The sequence below is a fragment of the Crinia signifera genome, chromosome 6 (genome assembly GCF_055691185.1).
Source record: "Crinia signifera chromosome 6, ASM5569118v1, whole genome shotgun sequence".
Classification (NCBI taxonomy): Eukaryota; Metazoa; Chordata; class Amphibia; order Anura; family Myobatrachidae; genus Crinia; species Crinia signifera.
The window spans coordinates 134,930,099-134,955,603 of NC_139222.1; the positions used below are offsets into that span (position 1 = coordinate 134,930,099).

The 25,505-nt window shown below is 46.6% G+C and overlaps 1 long non-coding RNA gene across 1 annotated transcript in view; it reads left to right on the top strand.

Moving 5' to 3' along the window:
- Positions 1-3,091: 3,091 nt before the first annotated feature.
- The window catches only part of LOC146008223 (uncharacterized), a 32,837-nt gene continuing 10,423 nt past the window's right edge, over positions 3,092-25,505 (top strand). The window contains exons 1-2 of the long non-coding RNA XR_014444481.1: positions 3,092-3,177; positions 3,257-3,374. This is a non-coding gene — a long non-coding RNA (uncharacterized LOC146008223). The remainder of the gene's footprint in view (positions 3,178-3,256; positions 3,375-25,505) is intronic.

Consider the following 25,505-nt stretch of genomic DNA (forward strand, 5'->3'; position numbering starts at 1 on the left):
CCTGCAGCGCCTGTCTGACAGCGGGCGGCAGTATAAATAGCTGCTCCCTGCACCGCGCACACACTGTCCTCCTCTTGCGACCTGCCCCCTCTTCCTCACGGACACTTGCACTGAGGCATGAAGCACTGTATGTGAATGCCTGGATGACAGGTCATGTCCGGATCCGCCCCCTACCCATTGCTCCCTGCGCCTGACAAACAAATGACGAACAGGCAGCAGCACCACCCTTCCTTCCCTCTTCTCAGTGTGCTGTGCCAGTGCCACTGCCAGTCCTCAACACTCCACCCCCTCTATCTCCTCCCCTCTTCTTCCATCTCCTCCTTCTCTCCCCTCCTTTCCCCCTCAGTCACGAGAGGGGTGTAATGGCGTCCTCAGCGTCCTGCCTACGCAGATAGAAGAGGAGGTACTGCAAAAGAGTTAAACAGCAAAAGAACAGTAAGTCTTTTATTATACATGTTTTTAACAATTTTTTAATAATTGTAGATTTTTTTATATTAATTTAAACACTTTTTAAATAATGGGCTGGGTTATGTGCCTAAAGGTGGCCATACACGCTGCGATGTGCTCTCCTGTGGGCATCGCACAGTACAAAAAGTATGTGCTGCACATACTTTTTGTACTGCTTTCGGATCGCATCGCACACACATTTATTATTTTATTTATTTACAGTTTCTTATATAGCGCAGCAGATTCCGTTGCATGCATGCATGCGATCAAGCATATAACGTATGCGATTCTCGCAGCATATATGGGCACCTTTAGTGCCTGCAACATTTTGCGGACACAGAGATGGTGTATGCATACATGTACATGCACCCGAGATCCTCCATATGATCGCATGTTCCATACGCTTCCACAATTGGGCTGCAGCTTTTTGCAATGGCAATGTGAAAGGGCGCAAAATTGATGGTTTGCAGGAGGGCGCCGGGCACCTTAGCACCGGCCCTGGCTGCGCCCCAGCCAGCAGTGTGGACTAGGTTGCAGACATCTGGCAGTGTGTCCAGCAGCAGCCCCCTCCATTGCCCACTGGTACTCTGTACTAGCCAAGAGATTTGCCAGTTCCAGAATCTCCCGTTATAGATTTTGTCCTGCATATTGTGGTGAAGGATGTCAAACAGGAGCACACCAGTGTACTGTAAGTAATCTTTGACTCGGAAAAAATAGGTGTAATTTATTTAAATGCAGCATTTTTCAGCTGAAATACCTGAGCATTCACCGCACAGAGATAGAGGCTGAGGGCTGTTCAGCAGCAGCTTTCCTGAGGGCTGGGCTTGCCCGCAGTGTGACAGATCTGCCACTGGGGTCCCGATCAGTGTATTTCCTGGTGCTTGGAGATGATGTCATCTCCAAGCTTCGGCCTTAAAAACACTGCATCCATGTGCAGTGTGAAAGATGCTGACCTGGGAATATCCCGGGTCAGCATGCGGTGTAAATGGGGTAATATAGCGGGTATGACAAAGATTGGAACTGACACTCTTATACCCCATTCACACCAGAAATGCAGAGACAAACCCGGGAATTAAGTTCCCGGGAAAAGCAGGGACATACCCGGGTTGGGACCCATTCACACATGCTTTTGAAGCAGGGACAACCCGGGGCGGCACCTTTCACAATGAACCCGGGTTTACCCTGCATTTCTATCAGAATGTCATTACAAATGGAATTTTTAGGCTCACAAGATGAGGTCACTAGAGAGAGGGAGGGGGTAGAGGGAGGGAGAGAAGGAGGGTGGGCCTGCTCACCTCATTGCAGCAATCATGGCCGATTCAGTAGCACTGTCTCTGCCTGTGTTCCTGATATTTTGGGCTTTACTGCTGTTTGACCCAGCAAGTGAGAGCCTGATGCAGCTTCTAACCCTCTGCTCTATTGTGCAGAGTTATACCTGGAGGAGGAGAGAGCTTTTCTTGGCAGCTAGGGCCAGGTCTCAACGTTAGTATTCTCGCAGGAGGAGAACCCTGATTTCGCAGACCATGGCTTCTGTTATGCGGATGAGTACCAGGAGCGAGCGAAGGATGTGGGCCAGAGACCGGCCACATGGAGATGTTTTCATGGATACTGTGGAGCAGGGCCGGATTTGTGCCTAGGCCAGTGAGGCACCGGCCTCAGGGCGGCACCAATTAAGGGCGGCATGCAGGCTGACATTCTGTTAAATGGCAGAGAGGGTGGGCATCGGTGAGTGACAAGTGCCGCCGCCCCAGACATGAATTATCATATGTCGGTGGCAGCGCCGCTTGTCACCCGCCACTGCCCACCCACTCTGCCATGCACATTACATCACCGCTTAGTGGCTGGGTCCGACAGTCCCCTGCGCCTCCGGAAATGGCTCAGGCTCACTGCTGCTGGCTCCCGCCCATTGGCTACTCTACACACACACACACACAGTCTATTGGCTGCTGTGTATCCAGCAGCTGAGCTGAGTGGCGCGCAGATCCTCCCTGCGCTCATCACAGTGTGTGAGCCGGAGAGAGACTGACGGAGACACTGTTCTAATCACTGTACTAATAAGTGCCTCCCTCCCTCCGGGTCCTCCGTGCAGTGAGCAGTCCAGAGTGCTTAAAAAAATATTAAGGTGGGCTACAGTTACATTTTAATGAAATATATAAATAACAATGTATATACATATATGATTTCATTAAAATAGGGGGGGTGGCACAAAAATGTTGTGCCTAGGGGCGGCCTGAACCCTAAATTCGCCCCTGCTGTGGAGGCTTTTCAGGATGAGCAGTGGATGGCCCACTTTCGCATGTCACATGGTACATTTGACTACTTGCTGGGCCTACTCACCCTGCACTTATGTTGCAGACCACCCACTACCGGTCAGCTATTCCAGCAAGGAGGAGACTCGCGATTGGACTGTGGTGGTATGCTACGCAAGGAGAGTACCGCACAATTTCCTGTTTGTTCGGGGTTGGTATCTCCACTGTCTGCATAATTGTGCACCAGGTGACGAAGGCTATTCTGGATAAATTATATAAAAAATTCATCTGTTTGCCACAAGGACATCACCTAGATGACACCATCCATGTTTTTTTGCGACGTGGGTACCCCCAGTGTGCAGGTGCCATCGATGTGACCCATATCCCCATCATTACCCCCCCGTGACAACCCTGCAGATTATTATAACCAGAAAGGATGGCATTCCATCGTGTTACAGGCTGTGGTCGACCATAAATACTGGTAAGCATAATTTTCATGGTCTTTTTTAAATGCAGTGTACCCTCCATTGTTCTAAAAATTGTTCTAAACTTTCTTGTAGCTTCACTGATGTTTTTATTGGGTGGCCTGGGCGAGCACATGACGCTCGTGTTCTTGCCAACTCGGACTTATATAAGATTGCGGAGGACAAGCAGGGAGGATGGCTTTTTCCCAGAGAGGTAAATAATAATTAAATATATCTATGCCTTTACATCCCAGACCTGTTTCAGCATTCTATTAAAATGATACTCATACTCTTGCATTTCTTTGCAGAAATCCAAGACTGTGCATGGTGTGGACATTCCAGTCCACATTATCGGGGATGCAGCCTACCCTTTGTGGCCCTGGCTAATGAAGGGGTACACGCAGCGTGTGCAGCTGTCTCCCATTCAAGTGGCATATACCCACACTCTCAGTTCGGCAAGGATGGTGGTGGAGAATGGCTTTGGACGCCTAAAAGGACGTCGGCACTGCCTCATGAAGAGGAACGACGTGGACCTGAAGTTCATGCCACATGTAGTCGGGGCCTGCTGTATCCTTCACAACTTATGTGAGATGCAGAAGGAACATTTCCTAGAGGAGTGGACTGTGCAGGACCCTGAAGTGCCACACTGTATTGGGGATTTGACGGCTGATGAGGGGCAACATTGTTCTAGTGCCAAACTTATTAGGGAAACTATTTGTAACCACCTAAATAAGATGCTATGAGTAGTTACTGTTAATAACATAAAGAAACCATTTGTAGTGTTTCAGGCTTTGCTTTACTTTTTGCAAATTAAAAGTTTTTGCAAATAACATGAACAGGCATATAAAGTGTAAAACGTTGCCTATTTGTAGGCGCAAAAGTATAAAATCTGGGTAACACACTTAACACGTACATCCCCCGCCCCATAAACATTAGGACCTTACAAAAGGCCAAAAATTTAAAACTGTAGTAGAAAGCCAAACATTGGCGATTGCAATTGCCTGGACTGTACACAGGCATAAAAAAAGATCAAGTGCACATCAAACACAAAACCCACCTTAACCCCCCCTAAATAGGAAACGTGCACTAAGACAGGCAAACAATGTGAAAATCCCTATTGCAATTGTCTGTATATAGGGTATTCAGGTGAGGATGGTGGCGGGTTAGGAGGGTCATAGTATGGACCTCTTGAATATGGGGGGTAGCTATGCTCAGGGGCAATAGGGCCTTGGTTAGCTGGGAGCATGTTGTTACCCACAAAGCGAGGCAGGATGTCTTCCAGGAACTGGAATTGACGGTCTTGGTAGCTGTGCAAGATGCGCTCTTGGTGTCCCATTATCTGCGTTATCAAGGTCTGCTGCAGCTCTCTTTCCGCCTCGATGAAACGGAGTTGCCGGGCATCCTCCTGTCACTGCATGTTGTTGTCCATGTCGCGCAGTTCTTCACAGAGCACCCTGGTCATTTCCCGTGCTGCGAGCACTACTTTGGTGGCTTTGCGCTTCCGCGGTGGAACTGTATATACTGCAAGGGGAGTAAAAGAAGGAGAAAAAGGCATAAGAAAAAGCAGTGGTGTGTTCATATGTGTTTGTGGCCTACTCCCACCTACACTTGATACACTCTGCGACACCAAACTTTGCAGAGGACGGTTATGGTGGTGTATAGTGCAACATTACTGTGTATTGGAATGCAAATACTTAGGACATTAAAGCAAGGATAAATACTTACTATTGGTGCGCATCACAAGGAGAGCTTTCTGCAGTGTCGCTTTGGGTGTTGCGGGCACATCACTCTCTTGGATGGTTAGGCTGTCATCTGCATGGTTAACGGAGGAGTTTAAATCGGTGTCATCTGAGACTAGTATCGGTGATGTTGGCCCAGTTGATGTTGGCCCAGGTGATGTTGGCACAGATTGGGTACTGTCCATTGACTGATTGTCTTCATCAACCACTGATGAGAGATTAGCTGAGCTGGAGGATGACAGGCTGATGGGGTCACTCAGCGCAGTGTTGCCAAAACATGCTGAACACAGCTCGTAAAAGATCCAATCTTGCCTTTCAAGCCCGCTCTTATTACGATTGCGGTCATGTACGTGGTTGAATTGCTTCTTCAGCCCCTTCAGCTTGTTCACCACTTGCTGTTGGCTGTGGATGAAGACCTGTGATGCCAGGGCCTTGGCAATGTTGTGGTATATCTGGGCATCCTTCACAGTGCCTGTAATCTGGCCCCGGATCTCCTCTTCCCCTCTGATGGCTAACAGCTCCCTCACCTCTTCGTTTGTCCAAGACATGGCATGGCAGCCACACTTGCAGGGGTTAAAACCCACTTTTGCCCAACTTGCAGGGGTTAAAATGCACTTAAACACAATTTGCCCACAGCACGTGCACGCTGTATCTCCCTGCACGCTGTTTGCTGCCTCTGGGCGTGTCTGTGAGCATCCAGCACAACAGGAAGTTGCCCTGCTAGCAAATCAGCGTTAGATGACATCAGCAGAGGCAACACGGGAAGCAGGGACATGTCCCCGCACCTTTCACACCAGCCAGTAGTCCGGGAAGGACCCGGGAGTAACTCTGCTACCTAGCAGAGTTGGATTGCCTGCAAATTAGCTTTTTGTCTTGGGTACCTTTCACACCAGAGGTAGTACCAGGTTGTTCCCGGACTCAACCCGGGAATTTAGGCTGGTGTGAATGGGTTATTACTAAATCTATTTTTAAAATGAAATTCTGCTGAAACGCTTCAATTTGTGACCTGTAATATGAAGTTCATCATCACATCCAACAGCCCGAAATATGTTTACTTACAGTTACTAGCACCTGTTTAATTAGCAGATAAACCAGCCAGGCAAGATATTGATTCCAGAAAGGGTTGTGTTTGTGTTTGTTACATGGGAGGATCAGGCAGAAAAACCACAGAACCCACTAAACAGTGAACACGACAGCACTCTTTCCTTACCTTGCAGCAGTAGCAGTGGCGTAACTATAGAGGGTTCAGGGGATGCAGCTCCTATGGGGCCCGGAGGCTTGGTGGGCCCCAGAGCAATCCCCTGCACCTTTTAGATTGTTTTTAAAATAGTGCTGCACCGCTACTTATCCCCCATTTAGAGGTGGAGCAGGGAAAAGGCAGCGCCAGATGACCGGAGGCTGTAGGAGGAAAGATCAAGAAGTAGCAGTGCTGAGAAAAGGAGACCAGCTCTGGGGATCAATACACTGAAATGGATAGGGGCAGGGAAACGGCGCTGGGTAAAGCAGGGTACCCGACCAGCACCAACAAGTGTAGCATACGCAGGGCAGTAGGTAACCAGCAGTGCTAGAAGCAAGAGGCCAGAGGCTGCGGCAATGTGAGCACTGAGCAGGAGACCAGCGCTGGGTGGTGTGGGAGATTGGTGTGGCTGCAAGCAGGTGGGTGGCACTGTCAGGAGCAGGAGACCAGTGCGAGGCGGTGCGGAAGACTGTCTGGCATGGCCGAGAGCAGAGGACCAGCACCGGGGGGAGCAGGAGATTGGTGTGGCTGGGAGCAGGAGGATGGCGCTTTAAGGAACAGGTGACCAGCACTAACAGTTACATTATAACAGTGGTGGCAGCAGGTGACAGCAGGGGTAGGAGCGAGGCGCCAGAGGCTGCGACGCTGTGTGCAGGAGAGAAGTGCCGGGATGTGGAGCGGTTGAGCAGGAAGGGGGAGGGGAGCAGGTGACCAACATTCATTTGGAGGGAATTAGGAGGGGTAAAAAGTGATGCCTGTCAACCTTTCAAACTTTTGCTCTCCCTCCCCTCCCCTTACTCAGCCCCCCTTCTCTCACTTACTGTACCACCTCCTCTATAATTTTTCTCTCTATCCATCCTCTCAGCCTCCTCCCTTCTTTCTCTCTACCTTTTACTGTCTCTCACTCTCTGTCTCATTCTCTCTTTCGCTGACACTTTCCCTCTCTCCTGCTCTCGTTCTCACTCTCTCTTTCCCTGACACCCCTTTTTCTCCCCCTTTTTCTCCCTGACACCCTCTCTTTTATTCTCTCTCTTCCGGTCTCTCCTCCCGAAACTCTTGTTCTGCTCTCTTTACCTCCCTGACATTCTCTCTCTTTCTCATCCCCCTCTCTCGCACCTCTCATTTCTCCCTCCTCACTTTCTCTCATTCAATCTTCTCCATGAAACCTCTCTCCGTGACCACCCTTCTCTCACTCCACTTCATTTTTTTTCTCTTTCCGTGACGGATTAAGCACGGGGTGACAGGGGTTGGGCTCCTGTTGCCCCATGCTTTGGCAGCGCAGGTGGGCAGGGGGTCCCTGCAGACTGGTCTGGGCAGTCAGGGACCCCGGCACTGACTGCTCAGATCGCTGCATTGGGGGGACCCGCCTGCGCTGCCCAGGTACCAGCCTGGGGGAGGGGGTGTCTGTGCGGGCCACCACATTTTGTTGTCCAGGGCCCCCACAGACCTTAATCCGCCCCTGCATTGGGGGCTAATTGAATAGTGCCCAGGGGATTAAGTAGCTGTGGTAAATTTCAGCAGCTAATTTATTATCACCCTTAACCTATTTCTGTACTTTCTATACTCAAATGACCATGCTACTGTATGTTCTTACCTCACAAAGGGCCGCATGTACTAAGCTTGAAAAGTGATAACATGGAGAGTGATAAACCACCAGCCAATCAGCTCCTACCTGCCATCTCCCAGGCTGTGTTTGAAAAATGTCAGGTAGAAGCTGATTGGTTGGTGACTTATCACATTTTATTACTTTTCAGGGCTTAGTACATCTCGCCCAAAGCATGATTCCCATTTTTCCCAATTTTACCTTACATATTAGTGTCCAGTTTTCTTATAGACAGTACGCTGGTGAATGGTGTGATAATCCTATTCCACACAAACACTTATCACTAGCTGTAAATTTACAGCCTATCACAAATATTTACACAGAGATAGTATGTAACGAATATAGAAATATTGATCGGCTTGTTCGAGTAAGTGACTCACAAAACATTTCTTTGTTCATTTTATATCTACTCAGATGAGCGTCAATCATGACAGTCTAGTCTGTGATGAAAAAGTGTCAGTCAAGGACAACAACTGTTTTCACTTACTGTAATGCAGTATGAGCGTACATATGCAACTAGGGGTGCGCAATGGAGCCAGTCAGGGGGCCATACGCAGCCTAGCGAACAGGTCTGAATTAGTTGCGGTTTTTACCTATAGGATGCAGAACTGCAGCCCCCGAGGTAAAATACGCCACTGTACAGGCTCTGGGAATGCTGCGGCAGGGACCAGAAGAAGCGGTGGTGGTGGCAGAGGGGTGCCGGCATCGCAGCCAGCGGCAGCCCCCTTTCTAGCATAAGGTAGTGAATTAAGCCCAAATATTACAAGGCCATGGTCCAAATTTTATAATTAACACCTGATAATTTCAGGTCCATGTGCAGTGGCATGAAGGGGGGGAGGACTGATGGAGGGACCAGACTGATGGAGGGGCCAGTGGGGCCCTGTAACCTGGCAGTAGCAGCAGCAGCAACTGTTCTCAATTCAGCACATACTGTATTGCTGTGTGGCCAGGACGGTGCTATTTTTTTCTGCATTGCACTGCAAAGCATTGTTTACTTGGTCTTGCAAGCTGGACTGCAGCAGACACTCTGACTTAAGGTGCCCACACACTAGAAAGATCTGTGATCGTAAGATGTGCGCATAAATTATCCTTCAAATCTTTTGCCTGTCCTGGACAAGAGATTTCAGGCAAGCGCACATCTTTACCAAAGATTTTTCTTTTCCGTGTGCGTTAAATCTTCTGATCTTTGATGCAGCACGTAAGATCAGAAGATTTAGCAAAAGATTCACGGGAGCATGCATCGGACCGAAATCGGCTGATTTTCGACCGATTATCGGTAAACATCGGACGATATATCGGCCGTTTTATTGGAAATCGGCCAATCGGCCAAAAAATCATTCTAGTGTGTGGGCACCTTAAGGTTAGAATACAGTATGTTAGTATAAGGTGTGGATGAAAAAGTCTACAGTGCCTAGGTCAACAGTCAATAGGTCACATCAAAAGGTTGACGTGCTCTAGGTTGACATTAAGTAAACAAAAGTAAACAAAAGCTATAGGGTGACATGGAAAAGGTCTTCATAAGCAAAAAGTTGACATGAATTTCTGCGTTTTTGTGTCAATGTCGACACCTGGGGTGTAGCGTGTACCTATGCATAGGGAGCTTTGCTCGCTTTGCCACTCAAAATCATAGTCCATGGAAAAGTACAAAAGAATCATGAAAAATTGTGTTGAACTTTTTAAATTTTAAATTTTGACCATTGCCATGTCAACCTTGTGCTTGTGTCGATCTTTCATAAATATCGACCTAAAATATCGACGTATAGCATGTTGACTTTTTGTCAATGTCGAGCTAGTGCATTCCGACCTTTTGATGTCCACCTACTGACCTAGACACTGCATCACAGTAAATCTACTGCACTGTCTCTCATACAACATCCTACATGGTGCTTACACAAATAATAATAAATATCCAGATGTCGGAACACGTGAAAACACAAACATAAACATCTAGTGTAGCTTGTTCCCAAATGGTGTTGACAGCAAATAAATGCCATATTGACACAATTAGACAAATGTAATATCATCCGAGTTCCATGTCCGTCCTGGATACAGGCCGAATTCAGAGGGTTTTTTGCCTTGTAAATGACTGCCCCTTTAAAAAAAAATCTCAGAGTTCAGCTTGCCTCCCGCACAGCTGTCGAACTCAGTCTCCCAACTGAACCCCCCCATCGCGGGATACCACAGGCCTCAGGCGGGTCGCAGTACCATCCCAAAAAGGGAGGATTCGGTGAAAAGCAGGACAGTTGGGAGGAATGTAATAATCTGTAGCTAGATGCAGGCATCCACATTTTATGTCAAAGAGAAAGAGGTAACTGCAACACTTGGTTGAAAAAACCAGAGCGCTAGAACCACAAGTGGCTTCCTTAAAAGCAGCTGCTATGTGGGGGATGGTCAGTCCCCCGAGGGTACAAGAAAACACAAAAATAAAGCAGCGCTTAAATGATAGAGCGGGTGAATCAATTTAGGTAAAAATAGATTCATTGAAATAACATCTAATATCGATAATACCTAAAATATCAGCATTAAAAAAGCAGCAAGGGTTTCCTGATCCTGTAAGGTTTTAAAGTGAACCAATATATAACCTGCACTGTCCACAGTGGTTGCAACGCCAGTCTTTTGTGGAGTCCAAAAAATGTTACCCAAAAATATAACAGTGTAATGCGGGCTAGGTGAAATGTGGGAGATTGCTAGACTAATGAGGGAGAGAGGGAGATTGCTCTTATTTCAGGGAGTCTCCTGCAGAATGCAGGAGGGTAGGCAGCTACTTTCCCTACAACACAACTTGGAGCCTTGTACTAGTGTTTGTTTAACATATGCCCAGCAGCACACCTCAGCAGAACACCCTTATGATTTGGCAGTTACTGTAATTAAGGTTAGAGGTATTAACTGTGGCCTGCTACTACAATACAGAGCTTTGGTATTCAGTTTTCAGTGTTTTATGCCAGGCTATCATGTGGGCTGAGTTCATGGTCAAATATCTCCTTTGTGTGCGTATCAGCATTAACTTGGTTAATCATTCTCTTCACTCTTACCCTATAATGTCACAACAGGACCCAGCCAAGATAAAATGTGTGTCTGTGTGTCTTTGTCTGGGAGCATTGCTTAATTCCCTCTCACTGTGGGTCAGATCTCACTGCCAAAAAGACACAGGGGAGGGCATGTCAGCATTCCTTATTTAGCAATGTATTTGACAGACCGTGTTTGGCTCAGCATTGTTAACGCTTTCATTGGACAGATTTGGTTATTAAACAAAAAAAAGTAGAGGGGAACTTAAACTTGCATGAGCAACTTTTATAAGTTTCTTCTTATTATTATTAATAGTTTATAAAGCACAGTATTCACCTTTTACAGAGAGTATTTGATAACATCAGTTTCTGCCTCAATGGAGTTTACGTTCTATATTCCTCACCGCACAGGAATGATTAATTTAACAAGAATTTAAGTTACGGCAGCACAGATGGTGTAATGGTTACCATTACTGCCTGTAACGATCAGATCAGGTCAGGGGCAAACGCAGGATTTTCAGAAGGGGGTTTCCAGAGGAGCAGAGCAAAGCCGGGTCAGTTAAAGTATTATAGATAGACCAAATGTATATAAATAATAATAATAATAAAAAAATATATATATATATATATATATATATATATATATATATATATATATATATATATAGTGGAGTGGGCTTATTATTCATAATTTTCTGGTGGCTTGCTTGCTTGCAGCTTTCTTGATTGCAGATATCTCCAGTTCCCGGAAATAGATTTCTTAGATTTTACTGGAATTAAAAACTACAGAATTCCACCTACCAAATGGTACTGGAGACTAGGGGATCAGAGTTCAGGAGGCAGAGCAATCTGCCAACGAGTATATAAAACTACATACCAGGTGTGTGGAGCTGGAGCAGTAACCAGCTGCTGGAAGGCTGATATCTCTGGTTCTGGGCAGGGATTCAGTATTGAATCCCGGCGGTCGGGATCCCGACGTTCAGAATCCCGACGCCGGAATCCCGACAGCCGAAATGCCGACAAGGGGGGGACGTGGATCGCCCCCCCTTGTGGGCTCGCTGCGCTCGCCACGCAGCGGGCCCGGTGCCTCGCTACACTCGGCACGCTATTTTATTCTCCCTCCAGGGGTGTCGTGGACACCCCAGGAGGGAGAAAGTGTCGGCATTTCGGCGGTCGGGAATCCGGCGTCGGGATTCTGAACGCCGGGATCCCGACCGCCGGGATCTTAACTGCATCCCCTGGGCAGAGTAGAGACAAGCTCCTAAGGTCCATCAAAGGGGGAAAGTCCCAGCTTTTGAAATTATACCCTCAGAAAAACAATATGTCAGACAGAACCTGAAATATGTGACTGGGAAGAGCAATTAACAGGCTTGGATGGGGACCACTGCTTTGAAGTCAGATATCTCCGGTTCTCAAGGGCCGATTTTTAAAATTCTTATACCCATGGAAAGAGGGGACCCTCAGCTTTCAGCCTAGGGCCCTTAAACTCCTGGGGGGTTTATTCGGCCTACCACCTGCGTGCGCTACTGCAGGTGGTAGGCCGAATAAAGCATGCCTCCTGCAGAATTTGGGGATCACCTAGACCATACTTGCCGACCTCTATGCTGCCCACTCCGGGAGAGGGCAGCCAGCTCACTGCAGTAGGGGGGGGTGTGGCCATCGCCAGGAGGGGAAAGGGGTGGTTCGGGGGCGGAGCAACGGACGGGCTGCTCTATTGGGAGTGTGGCTATAGCAAACTCGTCATTTTAGCCCCGCCCCTGGCAGTGCAATGTCGGTATTTCAGTCATTGCACTGCGGGGGACGGGGCTAAAATGACGCAACCGCGGACCACCCCCCCGCCGGGTGAGGGGTCCCGGGTGATGGATGGAAATGCGGGAAGGTTGCCCCCCTTTCCGGGGGGCCGGGAGGGGGACCCGATTTCCGGGACCCGACTGGCCTTTCCGGGAGGGTTGGCAACCCTGACCTAGGCAGACTTGCAGGCATCTCATCCACAGCATATAGGTCTATATAACTCTAACTTATGGCTTGAATTGTGGTCTCTATGATTTGCCATTCTCCTTGCATGATATATCTCAATATTTCACATTAAAGGCCCATTTATGTCGAGGACATAAAAAATTCAGTTGGCAATGCTACAAGTATGCAAGTCCATGAAGTGGAGCAGTGGACTAGAAGCCCAGCCTCACAGACTGATCAATCAAAAATAAGAGACCACTCCTAACTGGTACGTTGGCTACTAATACCCCTTTTACACTAGAGCCGCGACCCTGATTATTCCCGCTCCAGTCCGGGCCGGGGCTTGGTGTAAAAGGGCAAAGTCCTGTTACCCGATGTCCGACCCGGCAAATGTTCAGGGTGTTGGACACAGGGCTTCCCCGGCGTCAGGGGCCATGTAAATGGGTAACCTGGGTCATCCGACCCAGGGACCCATTTCCTCCAATCAGGGAGCCCCACAGCGCCCTGAGGTCAGTCCGGAGGTTGGGCAGGTGCTGCGTACAGCCTCTGCTGCTGTCTGCAGTACTATGCAGACAGCAGCAGAGGTGAATGGATGCCTGTGTGTGGCATCCATTCACCTCATGGACGGAGGCTGGGGGCTCACGAAGGCTGGGGGAAGTCCAGCAGCCTACCTGGGTGCTGGGCTTGCCCCCAGCATGTTGGTCATCATTGTGGCAGTGACAGGCAACATTGCGGGTGTGATGGTCGGTGGGTCGGTGGAGGTGGAGGAGAGCCCGGGCCGGCAGCCTGTTCCCTCTGATCACCCGGCACTTACAGACGCTGGGTGTGGACGTCGTGACAATGACGCCTCCCATCCACGCGTCTGCAGAGAAAGGAAGCAAGCAGGCACGCACGCTGGAGTCTGGACGAGTCAGAGGACTGATCTGTGGCTGCAGCAAGAAAAATTCAGTAAGTGAGAATCAAACTCACTGAGGCGTCCTGAGGTGTCCCCCTGTATAATAATAATAATAATAATAATAATAATAATAATAATGCCATGACACCACAAGCTGCTCCCACTGTATAATAATTTGTGTCATGGCATAACTATTATTATATTATACAGGGGGAGCCGCCTGTTGTGTCATGGCATTACTTTTATATTATACAGGGAGAGCAGCCTGTGGTGTCATTGCATTATTTTTATTATACAGGGGGAGCAGCCTGTGGTGTCATGGCATAATGCCATAACACCACAGGCTGCTCCCCCTGTATAATAATAATGCCATGACACCACATGCTGCTCCCCCTGTATAATAATAATGCCATGACACCACATGCTGCTCCCCCTGTATAATATAAAAGTAATGCCATGACACCACAGGCTGCTCCCCCTGTATAATAATAATAATGCCATGACACCACAGGCTGCTCCCCTTGTATAATAATTTATGTGTCATGGCATTACTTTTATTATATTATACAGGGGAAGCAGCCTGTGGTGTCGTGGCATTACTTTTAGATTATACAGGGGGAGCAGCCTGTGGTGTCATGGCATTATTATTTTTATACAGGGGGAGCAGCCTGTGGTGTCATGGCATAATGCCATGACACCACAGGCCGCTCCCCCTGTATAATAATAATGCCATGAGACCACAGGCTGCTCCCCCTGTATAATATAATAATAGTAATGCCATGACACAAATTATTATACAGGGGGAGCAGCCTGTGGTGTCATGGCATTATGCCATGACACCACAGGCTGCTCCCCTGTATAATAATAATAATAATAATAATAATAATAATATTAATAATAATAATAATAATAATAATAATAATAATAATGCCATGAAACCACAGGCTGCTCCCCCTGTATAATAATTTATGTGTCTTGGCATTACTTTTATTATACAATAGGATAGGGGCATGGAAGGGAGGCTGACGACATTAACATTAACCATTCTACAAATAGGGGTGTGATTAGGGTTGCCTCTCCTCGATTTCCGGGATTCTCCAGGATTGGGTGGCAACCCTCCAGGAGGCTTTTCCAGTCACCCGGATTCCCGGTGACTGGAAAAGCCTCCACAACCTCCTACTCCTCCACAACCTCCTACTGCCTCCGCTGCCCTGCCTGCTGGCTGCTGTGTACACATTGCGGGTCACGGCGGGAAGCTCATCGGGCATGAGGGGGAAGGTTAGCAGGCTGAGAATGACTAGCCTGTGTACCTGGCTGAAGCGGGCGGCGCTTGCGCGTGTCACGCTCATTCATTCTTTGCACTGGATGCGGAACTGCCGACGGGCGCAGTCGTGATTCTAAAGGTGGCCATACACACGCAGATTTATCTGCAGATCTGTCTGGTTGGAACAAAAACCTGTTAATGGATGAGCGTAAATGACAGTTGACCATTTGCTTGGAAATGCTGGAAAACTGCCAAACTTTCACTCATCTATAACCATGTTTTGCTTCCAACCAGCTCGATCTGAAGATAAATCTTACTAGTGTATGGGCACCTTTAGTTTTCTGCATCAATTCATCCAGTGTGGTCCCGTCTGTGTGGCCGCACGTCACGCGGATTGGATAGGCTCAGGCTCAAGTCATCAGCTCCTCCCCCGCTGCCCGCTGGCCTAGTGAGTGCACTGTAAGTGTGACTGCACGTTTCCAAGACTCTGAGCTTGCCAAAATTACTTGTTTGTGGCCCCCAAAATGTATAACGTTGCCTTTAATTGCTTTAGAATGTTTCCTTAAGCCTCTACATCCACAGACTTTGACAAAACCTTTCGTTGCGCTGCAACCTCCTTACTCCGCAGAACATCTGTCCCTGGATAGTAAAATAATATCTGGCAATAATCCTATATATGGGGAAAAAATAGGAGGGGAAGGAAAAATAAATACATTGGGGGAATCATAGTGTGTGACAGAACGTGTAAGGGGCATTACGGTGTGTGATGTAACGTGTAAGGGGCATCATGGTGTGTGACGGAACATGTAAGGGGCATTACGGTGTGCAAAATCCAAAATAGAATTGAAGCAAGGGATAAAAAAAAAACATAAGGCAGGTTAAGGGGCGGGGCTGTGGGCGGGTCAAGGGGCAGGCTGTGGGCAGGCCAAGGGGTGGGCCAATGTCCAGGAATCTCTCAACACAAAGGTGGCACCCCTAGGTGTGATCCTTTTTTTATCTTGTTCTATTTATATGACATCTTATGAGGAGTACCTACTGACTTCACAATATAAAACAATAATAGCAGTAAATACATGTAATGTGCATTAAAAACAGTTAAGCAGTAATAACACAAAACTGCATACCTGCAGCTTTAAGAGTGCAGGTTTCGTGTGTACCCACCCTCACCCCCTCTGCAGCACAGTACTCCCTGGCCTTGTTCCAGACTGCAAATCTCAACATGGTGACCCCTCTATTTACCTGGAGACTTCCCTACATACATACCTCCCAACTGTCCCGCCTACGTGGGACTGTCTCGGTTTTTTGGGACGTCCCCGCGTCCCTCCCTGGGTTGGCAGTGTCCCGTGGTGGGGGGGGGGGGGGGGGCAGTTGGGAGTCCTCCCTGTCACAACTGATTAAAAGCTGTAGCCGGAGGGGCTGGGGGCATGTCCCCACAGCAGTGAAAATGGGGCGTGGCCTTGTGGCAGCGCCGCAAGTATAAGACATGCCCCTTTCCAGCTAGGCCACGTACCCCGAAATTTCAGAGTGCATCTATGCCGTGCACACTGACTGTCCCTCTTTCAAGGGATGAAAAGTTGGGAGGTATGCTACATAGCAGTGTTAAATCTGGCTGCAGCAACATTTCCTCAGTGGTTTGCTGAATGTGGCGCCCCTCCCTGGACCCAGGGCCTCTTGTTCACCACACACCCTGCACATAGATAAGCCAATGTCTGTAGCATACAGTATATACTTTCTTTTGTGCTCTGCCAGTAAATCTTCTCCAGGCGTATCTGTTGATGGAAGCCTTTCACACATAATTCAATAGAAAATGTAAGTCTTAGGGCAATGGAAAATGTTGTTTAGGAAATAATATTGTATTCTACTAGACGGCCCTGAGAACTGTGATGTAAGATTCCATAATATAGATATATATGGAGTGTAAATGTTTCAATAAAAGCACAAAATCAGTCCCAACTAGCAGGTGTGGATGTTTCCATATTGTATCGTATGAGTTGTGTGTGGATACAAAAAAAGCTTTAGAATGGCAAATACCCCCCCCCCCCCCACACACACACACACACACACACACACACACACACTTATACACACATAGGGTGAGATTTAATAGGATGAGAGATTCAGAAAGTGAGAGATTTGGTAAGATGTGTAAATGATTGCCGCTTTAAAAAAACTGGAGATTTCTTACCAAATCTCTCACTTTCTGAATCTCTCATCCTATTAAATCTCACCCATAATGTCCATACACTACAGCAGACACATACAAACACACACACACATATATGTAGACTACATACACATACTGTATACACACACATACACACACCCTGAAACAGGTCGACAATTAGGAAACACTTTCTTCCCCCAAAACTGATGATGAACTTGGTGAAACAGAAGTGTCGAAACCAGTTTTAACTGATTTTGTGTTTTGACTGCTAAATATGTATAGGAATGTCGCACGGACACGCTAAGTTTAATAAGACGTGTGAAAGGAGGGCATTCTTTAAACCACCTTTATGTGAAAAATGTAAGAAGGCGATAAACATAGTAATGAAGCACAGACAGTGGGCTTCAGCTATACCAGCAGATCAGGTGACTGTTTCTGCAACTGTTAATAGGTAACTTAAAGTTAAAATTGTATAATAAAGGACACATTCTACAATTCCTCTCAGTTCCCTTTACAATGATTATTAAATGGAGGATTTCTTTCTAGGAGTGGGTATATATTGCCATTTTAAAGGTCAACTACAGCTGTAAAAAGTAATTTTATATGTAGAGGGTGGAGTAACTATGTTTACACAAAAGTTATTTCATAGTTCAACTCCTGCTAACTGGATGTTGCTATATCGTAGCAGAGTCTACCCCCGCTTATAGGCCAAATGTAACAGGCGGCGGGCTGCAGCAAGTGACAGTGTTACTGCAAATTTAATGCAGGATTTAAAATGCTATTTTTTTTTTTTAAATGCTGGTTTTGCCTTTAGAAATATTGAGATCATAGACTTTGGATGTAAAGCAGTTTATTGTATTTCGCCTTATGGCTAGATGCAAACCTTCTAAAGTGGACAGATGGAGAAGTTGTTCATAGTAATCAAGTTCCAACTATCATTTTATAGAATGTACTTGATAAATAATAGCTAGAATCTGACTGGTTGCTGGTTGATGTCCTTTATACATCTCTACTTATACAGGGTTGCGGTCATTTGGTCTACAGCATGATGGTTGACAATCTATAGGTTGACACGGGAAAAGGTTGACATGGGTCTAGGTCGACATGGGAAAAGGTCGACATGGTTATAGGTCAAAAGGTCATTAGTTCGACAGGTCATTAGTTCGACAATGTCTAGGTTAACAGTCAAAATGTCGACATGGGGTTTTACATTGTTTTTTTTACCTGAATGTCAACACAGTCGACATGGACACAGTTTAAAGTGCTCTGCATCCCCTTGCTATGCGTCGGGTACACTATTTTATTCTCCCACCTCACCCTAGTGGATGGTAGGGCATGAAATACCGTATGTCAGCACATGTCCACTCAAAAAATTATGAAAAACCCCATGTCGACCTTTTGACTGTCGACCTAGACACTATCGAACTAATGACATGTCGAACTAACGACCTGTCGAACTAACGGCCTGTCGAACTAATGACCTTTGACCTAAAACCATGTCGACCTTTTCCTATGTCGACCTATGCTGTAGACCAAATGACCGCATCCCCTTATACATACTGTACCTCACAACATTTTCAAAGGCAAAGTCCGGATGTCTCGTGAGCAGAATGCAAGTTCTCCCAATAAGTGGACATGGCCTGGCCAAAGAGGTGTCTTTATGGCAATTATAGTGACCCCCACACCCAAGGGCGTAACTACCATAGGTGCAGGGGGAACAGCTGCTATGGAGCCCAGAACTGTGTCTTCACTGTCAGGTTTACATGTGTTATATACATTTTTCACAATTGTGTAGTACAAAGGGGCCCTTAAAAACTTTTGATATGGAGCCTGCAAATATCTAGTTACGCCACTGCCCGCCCACATTTGCCATCACTGTGTGGGGCATGCCCAGCGCTCTGTGAGCTGCTAGCATGCCCCCAACCCCTCTGTCTCCCATAAATAGATGCTGTGGAAATGCGCACATTGTCCATTCACCAGGGCTGCCGAGAGGTATGCAGGGCCCTGGTAAAATTTTGGAAGTGTGGCCTAATTGGGGGAGGCGTGACCACATCGCACAATTAGGCCACGCCCCCAAAATGTTTATTGCTGGGATAAAGTCGAGGGGGGAGTGATATTGTCATCCCCGCCCTCAGCAGCAGCAGCACAAACCTACAACATGTAGGTGAGACGTCAAGCTGAGCCTGCTGTCAGCACAGCAAATTCTGTATGTGTGTGCTGCTGCTGCCTGGGAGTGGCGGAGGGGGAAGGGAGGGCCCGTGTAATTAGAACCCGCTCCCCCCACCCCCTCTCTTAGCGGCCCTGCTATTTATCACTGCTCTGCTAAAGGGGACTCCCAACTGCCCCACCCTGGGACAGTGCTAACCTAATTCATACTTGCCTACTTTGGATTTCACCTCTCCGGGAGAAGCCTGGAGAGGCAACACGTCAGGGGGCGGGGGCAAGGCTGACATCACTCCCCCCCCCCATGCCAGGAAACGCTGTGATTCGCGGGCTTAAATTATGCGAAATGCGGCCATTCAGCGAGGGTAGGCAAGCCTGACCTAATTAATTGCTATACATTCTTCTATTTTCCTGTATACTGGATTTTTAAGCAGCAATAATCTGCAAGTTACAAGGTACTTTCTGTATGCACTGTGTAAGTATGAATAAGACTGATGTGAGAAGGGCCTGTCCAAACCAGGATTGCCTACTTTTAAAGTCTCCCATAATTATACCCCCATTATTAAAGTACAAAAACTGCATTATTGCATGGAAAATAAAAATGCAATTTTAAGACTTATGATTTATGACCAATTATGTGTCCAGCCGGGGTCTGTCTGGTGATCATCATGCTGTCATGGTAATGGGCCTATTTTTATGTGGCAGCCTGGAGATGCAGCTCCCTCCACCCCATTGTTAATCTGGCCCTGCCAACAGCACCAGCAGCATGCACTCGCCCCTGACATAACAGGCATTCAGTATTTACTCTTCCTTCAAACTCTGTATAACCTGTACTTGTGTTGACACTTTCTTACTAAACTGCCTACATAAGCACACCTTGTTACAGTACAATTATGACCATTCCATCGCAAGTGGATATATGACTGAAATCAGGTCCGGATTAAGGGGGGCTTAGGGGGGTCAGTTACCCCCCTCTATTTAGGCCCCCCTGTTCCTGGCATGTATTTAAAAAATATATATTATTATTTGGTACTTGTGTAATATCTGGGCGCCCGATTTTTTAATTGCATGCCTTAACTTAAGGCATGCGATGGGACCCGATTTTCGGGGGTTTTAAGACATTCCTGTACAATTAAAAAATCGGTCGCAAGGCTTTGCTACTAATATTGTCACTTGCTTTTATCTGTTATTTTAGCGACTCTGAACTTTTATTTATTTATACTACCTTTACTCTGTGTATTGACAGTGTAATATTCTCCCGTGCATGTTGGTGGGACAGTAATGACAAGAGGGAGAGGGCCCCCCCTGTCTATGGTGACCCGGGCTCCCCCAAAAGCTTAATCCGGCCCTGACTGAAATGTGAAGGACTGTGCATCGCCCCATCTTCATACAATTGTTCTGAAACATGTGCTATGCAAGAACATGCAAAATGCTCTCCCTAAGTGGGCATACACTACACTCCTCATCAGCCTTCATGGATACAGACAGTACAATGAGAGACATCCATCAGAAAGACTGGGCCCAAAAGGGGTGTGGGTTTGTGTAATGTCCATGATCACCAAGCCACGCCCTTTTGCCACTGTGGGGGCTTGGCCAGTACTGTGTGAGCTGCTGGCCATGTCCCCAGCCCCTCTGCCTCCCATGAATAGATGATGAGCACATGCGTACATCATCTATTCAACACTGCTCTTATAGGACACTGCCAGCCGCCAATGGTAAGCGGGATAGTCTGAAAAAACTGTACGGTTCTGCGAAAATTGGGACAGTTGGTAGGTAAATCTGCCACTGAGAGATAAAAAGACCTTACTTGTGTCTGTATCTGTTTTACAGAGGACACATCTCCCTCCCTCTTCCCAAACAGGACAAAGGTCTGCATGACCTAATAAATCTCTTGCAAATCCTTTGATTTAGTTAGTTAAAAGTTGTTTTTAGAGTTGAATCCCCCACATTCCAAGCATCTCATATCACAGCACAGGAATGTAAAGTTCTGGGGAGAGGTTTACTTGTATTGTAAGCACTCCTCCTAGAGGTTAAAGAAACACAGAACAACCTGAATTTCAAAAGAGGCCCAAAATCTCAGGAAAAATTGGGTGTCTCCCATGCCTATTTTACTTGTTTATCTGCAATTTCTATTCTTTTTTAGAAGTAGGGAAAAAAATTAAATGCAAATTTTACATTTATTTTTTAATTTGCATTAAAAATATTTGCTTATGTTTTTAAAGTCTGGACATGCATAACCCAGCTGCTAACCAGAAAATGCATTAAATATTTAATTATTACTAGTTATTTATATAGCGCCATAGGTGTGCGCACATTGAGTGTTAGGGGTTCGCAGGCACCCCTAATGTTGTGCCCACTCAACCTTAAGAACAGCTCCCTGCCGCTAGCAATGCCAGCAATTGCCAGCAATACCTTTTACCAGACTTTTGCTTTTTAGAACTGTATTCCATTAAAAGAAGTGTCCATCAATCAATTATGTGTGTTTTGCATTGTTAATTTTACTAGACCAGGGATGTGCAGTCAGGGGAGGCAGGGGAGGGAGAGCCTATTTTGGAATGTCAGAGAAAACCAAGGCAAGCACAGGGTGAATATAAAAACCCCATGGTGAAAATCAAACCCATGAACCTATGGACAGTACTAAATACTCATCTGGAGAATTTCCAAATTACATGGTAATAAAGGACTATGGGGCACATTTATCAAGTAATATTTGCGGCTAAATCAGAGAAAACACCCGTTTTTGGGGGTTAACCGCAAATATTAAGTATCACCTAAATGTATTATATCTACAATCCCTGCTGCGATCTCCCTTGCAGCGCCACCGGCCGCATCCCCGATAGGTTTCTATGGGGGATGCGAAGCTGCCCGATGTATCAACATCGGGCAGCCCGGCATCGCACCCCTGGGATATCGCCATTCTGGGTTGGCAATAGCCCATTGTAGCCTATGGCTACACATAGCACTGCCCAAGCGGCAGTGCGGTCAGCGGGGTTGCGGGGGGGGTCAGCGCATTACCGCGCATGTGCAGGGCCTCCGGGTCAGGGCTTCGCAGGGAAGGGCTCCTTTCGGAGCCCTGTCCCTGCGCCCTTATAATGATACATCCCGGCGGTATAGCTCGACACCACAATGTGATGTAATCGCATTGCTCTATATTGAAAAATGCGCCCTTATAGCTTGGATGTATACTGTAGATCCCTTTCAGATCTGGGCTTGCCAAGGGTTTCTTGCTCATTGCCAAGAATTACATGCTTGTTGCCAGGGGTTACATGCTCATTACCAAGGGTTACATGCTTGTTGACATGGGCTCAGTTACCAGGGTTAAATGCCAGGGGTTACATGCTCTTTGACCGGGGGTTACTTGCTCATTGACAGAGGTTACATGCTTATTGCAAAGGGTTACATGCACACAAGCCGAGTGATTTTTTAACAACTTTGCATGCATATAGTTCGTAGCGCAAATGTGTGGAATGGGATCATTTGGTCTACAGCAAGTTGGTTGACAGTAATTAGGTCAACACCATTAGGTCAACATGGTTCTAGGTCGACATGGTTCTAGGTCAACATGGCTTTAGGTCGACAGATTATTAGGTCGACACAAGCATTCGGTCGATATGGTCTAGGTGGACATGGGATTTTTCACTGTTTTTGTTACCTGAATGTCAACACAGTCGACATGGACACTGGTTCAAGTTCACTGCGTCACCTCGCTACACTTGGCCCGTTATTTTATTCTGCCACATGCCCTAGTGGATGGTAGGGCATGAAATACCGCCTGTCGGCATGTGTCGGGTCAAAAAACTGTCAAAACCCCCATGTCGACCTATTGACTGTCGACCTAGACCATGTCGACCTAATGCTTGTGTCAACCTAATGACCTGTCGACCTTAAGCCATGTCGACCTAGAACCATATCGACCTATTCCCATGTCGACCTAATGGTGTCAACCTAACGATTGTCGACTAACTTGCTGTAGACCAAATGATCATATACCAACTCACAGACCCACTCACTAAGCAGCATTCTTTTGTATAGCAAATGTGTAAACGCTGTTTGCCGGGGGAGTGAATTCCCGCCCCCCCACCGCCGACCGAATGCCCGCGCTAGCAGGCAAAAGTATGGTTGCCGACCATCGAACGATTTTTGCCCACTCGCAGATAAAAGTCAGTCTTTTGTAACCACACCCAAGAAACGCTGGGCATCCGCATGCGACAGTCCCCACTACCCGTTCACTACCCATCCTGCTTTCTGCGATCAAACTCGGCAACTGTGATAGTCGCCAAAGGCACATCGGGTCTGCACATGTGTATTTTTGCCAATACGCACACGCAGACTCACACTATCGGACCGTAGGCCAAATTCTGAAAAGGAAGTATGAACCTGAATCATTCCCATGGTTTTGCCCATTTGAGAAAGATTCTGCTTTTGTGGACCAAGCTGAATCAGGCCCATCCTTGTGAAACAATCCCAATACCATTACCTTTCCAATGCTGTGTCACTTACATATAAAATTTTAGGTATTAATCATCACTTATAACACCAAACCTATAATGTTGTGAAACATATGTCATATGCCATGTGTTATACTGTATAATTATTTTTATATAGCTTTGGCAAATTATATTGTAACATTTATATTACACTTTATATTGGCTACAGTTCCCAGCATCTGTTATTATTCTAATGTACAATTACAAAATCCTATCTCTATTGTTCTGCAACATGAACATGTTGGCATATGCTCTGAATATTTATTCTGTATGAACAACTATGTAGTCAGATTCCTTTGTCTGCGCAAAATGTGTCCTGTATACACATACATAATAGGAACCAGGACCATTAAAAATATTTGTTGATATTTGTGGAAAAAAAAAAAGCTAACACTTGGAGAAAACCCTGATATTGGTCACCGCTGTCTGGTAGCGCCCTCTTGATCACACATTTTTGGTAGAAATTGTGCTTTTGGGGTAGGTAACCCGGTGTGCATTCTGGGCTGCAACCTTAGGGTGGCGCAGAACATCAAGCTGTGTTTTTCTTGTGATAGGGTCATTAGGTCGACACAAGCATTAGGTTGACATAGGCAAGGTCGACAGTCAAAAGGTTGACATGAGGTTTTTCCCCTTTTATCCCGAATGTCAACACAATCGACATGGACACTTAAAAAGTGCACTGCGTCCCCTCACATGGCTCCCTGTGCTCGCCATGCTTTGGGCACACTATTTTATTCTCCCACCAGGCCCTAGTGGATGGTAGGGCATGAAATATTACCTGTCGGCACGTGTCAGCTCAAAAAAGTGAAAAACCCCATGTCGACCTTTTGATTTTTTGACCTAGCCCATGTTGACCTAATGCTTATGTCGACCTAATATCCCTGTCGTCCCCAACCCCATGTCAACCTTCAGACATGTTGACCTTCATGCATGTCGACCTTCAGTGATCCACTCAATGCATGTCGACCATCCCCTTGTTGACCGTATGCCAATATAAATGTATGTTTTAAGGCAAAAGTAGCACAATTACATCCAAAATGTAATTATGTTAAACTATATATGTCTTTGAATTATTATCAAATTCAGTTTTTTATTGTGACAAAGAAATGATTGTCTAATCAAGGGTTCCTTATGTGTTAGTACATGCCTGGAATGTCGGAATGGGGCAGAAATCATCATTTTCCATTTTGACAATTTAATGTGCTGAATTATGTGCACATATGGGTTGAAACATGTATATTAAGCAAGATCATAAAAATGTAAACATCTGTGGTTTATATATATATATGTTCATTTTATGTACACATACATACTGTTTACTGCTTACCTTCCAACATACGTGATGTGGGAGCCTGGACTCCAGCGCGGTAAAGCTGCTGCCGGGGATGTGACAGCAGGACATCACTGTCCCATCGAAAATGGGACAGTTGGGAGGTACTATACCATATATAGGGGTATGGGTCATAGGGGCGACACTATGATACTATGAAGGTTGACATACATTAGTTCGACAGGACTTAGGTCAACATATGAAATAGGTCGACTTGGCTAAGGTGGACAGGGTCAGAGGGCCGACACAAGCATTAGGTCGACAATTGGAAGGTCAACTGTCAAAAGGTCGACATGAGTTTTTCATGTTATTTTGTCCCGAATTTGGTCGTAAGTTGACATGGACACCGTATCAGTGTACCGCTGCGCTCACCATGCTTTGGGCGCGGTGCCTTGCTGCGTTTGGCTCGAACGCTATTATGTCCACCCTCCATGCGCTAATGGATGGTAGGGTATGAAATAATGCCTGTTTTGGGCGGGGGGGGGGAGTGAAAAACTCATTC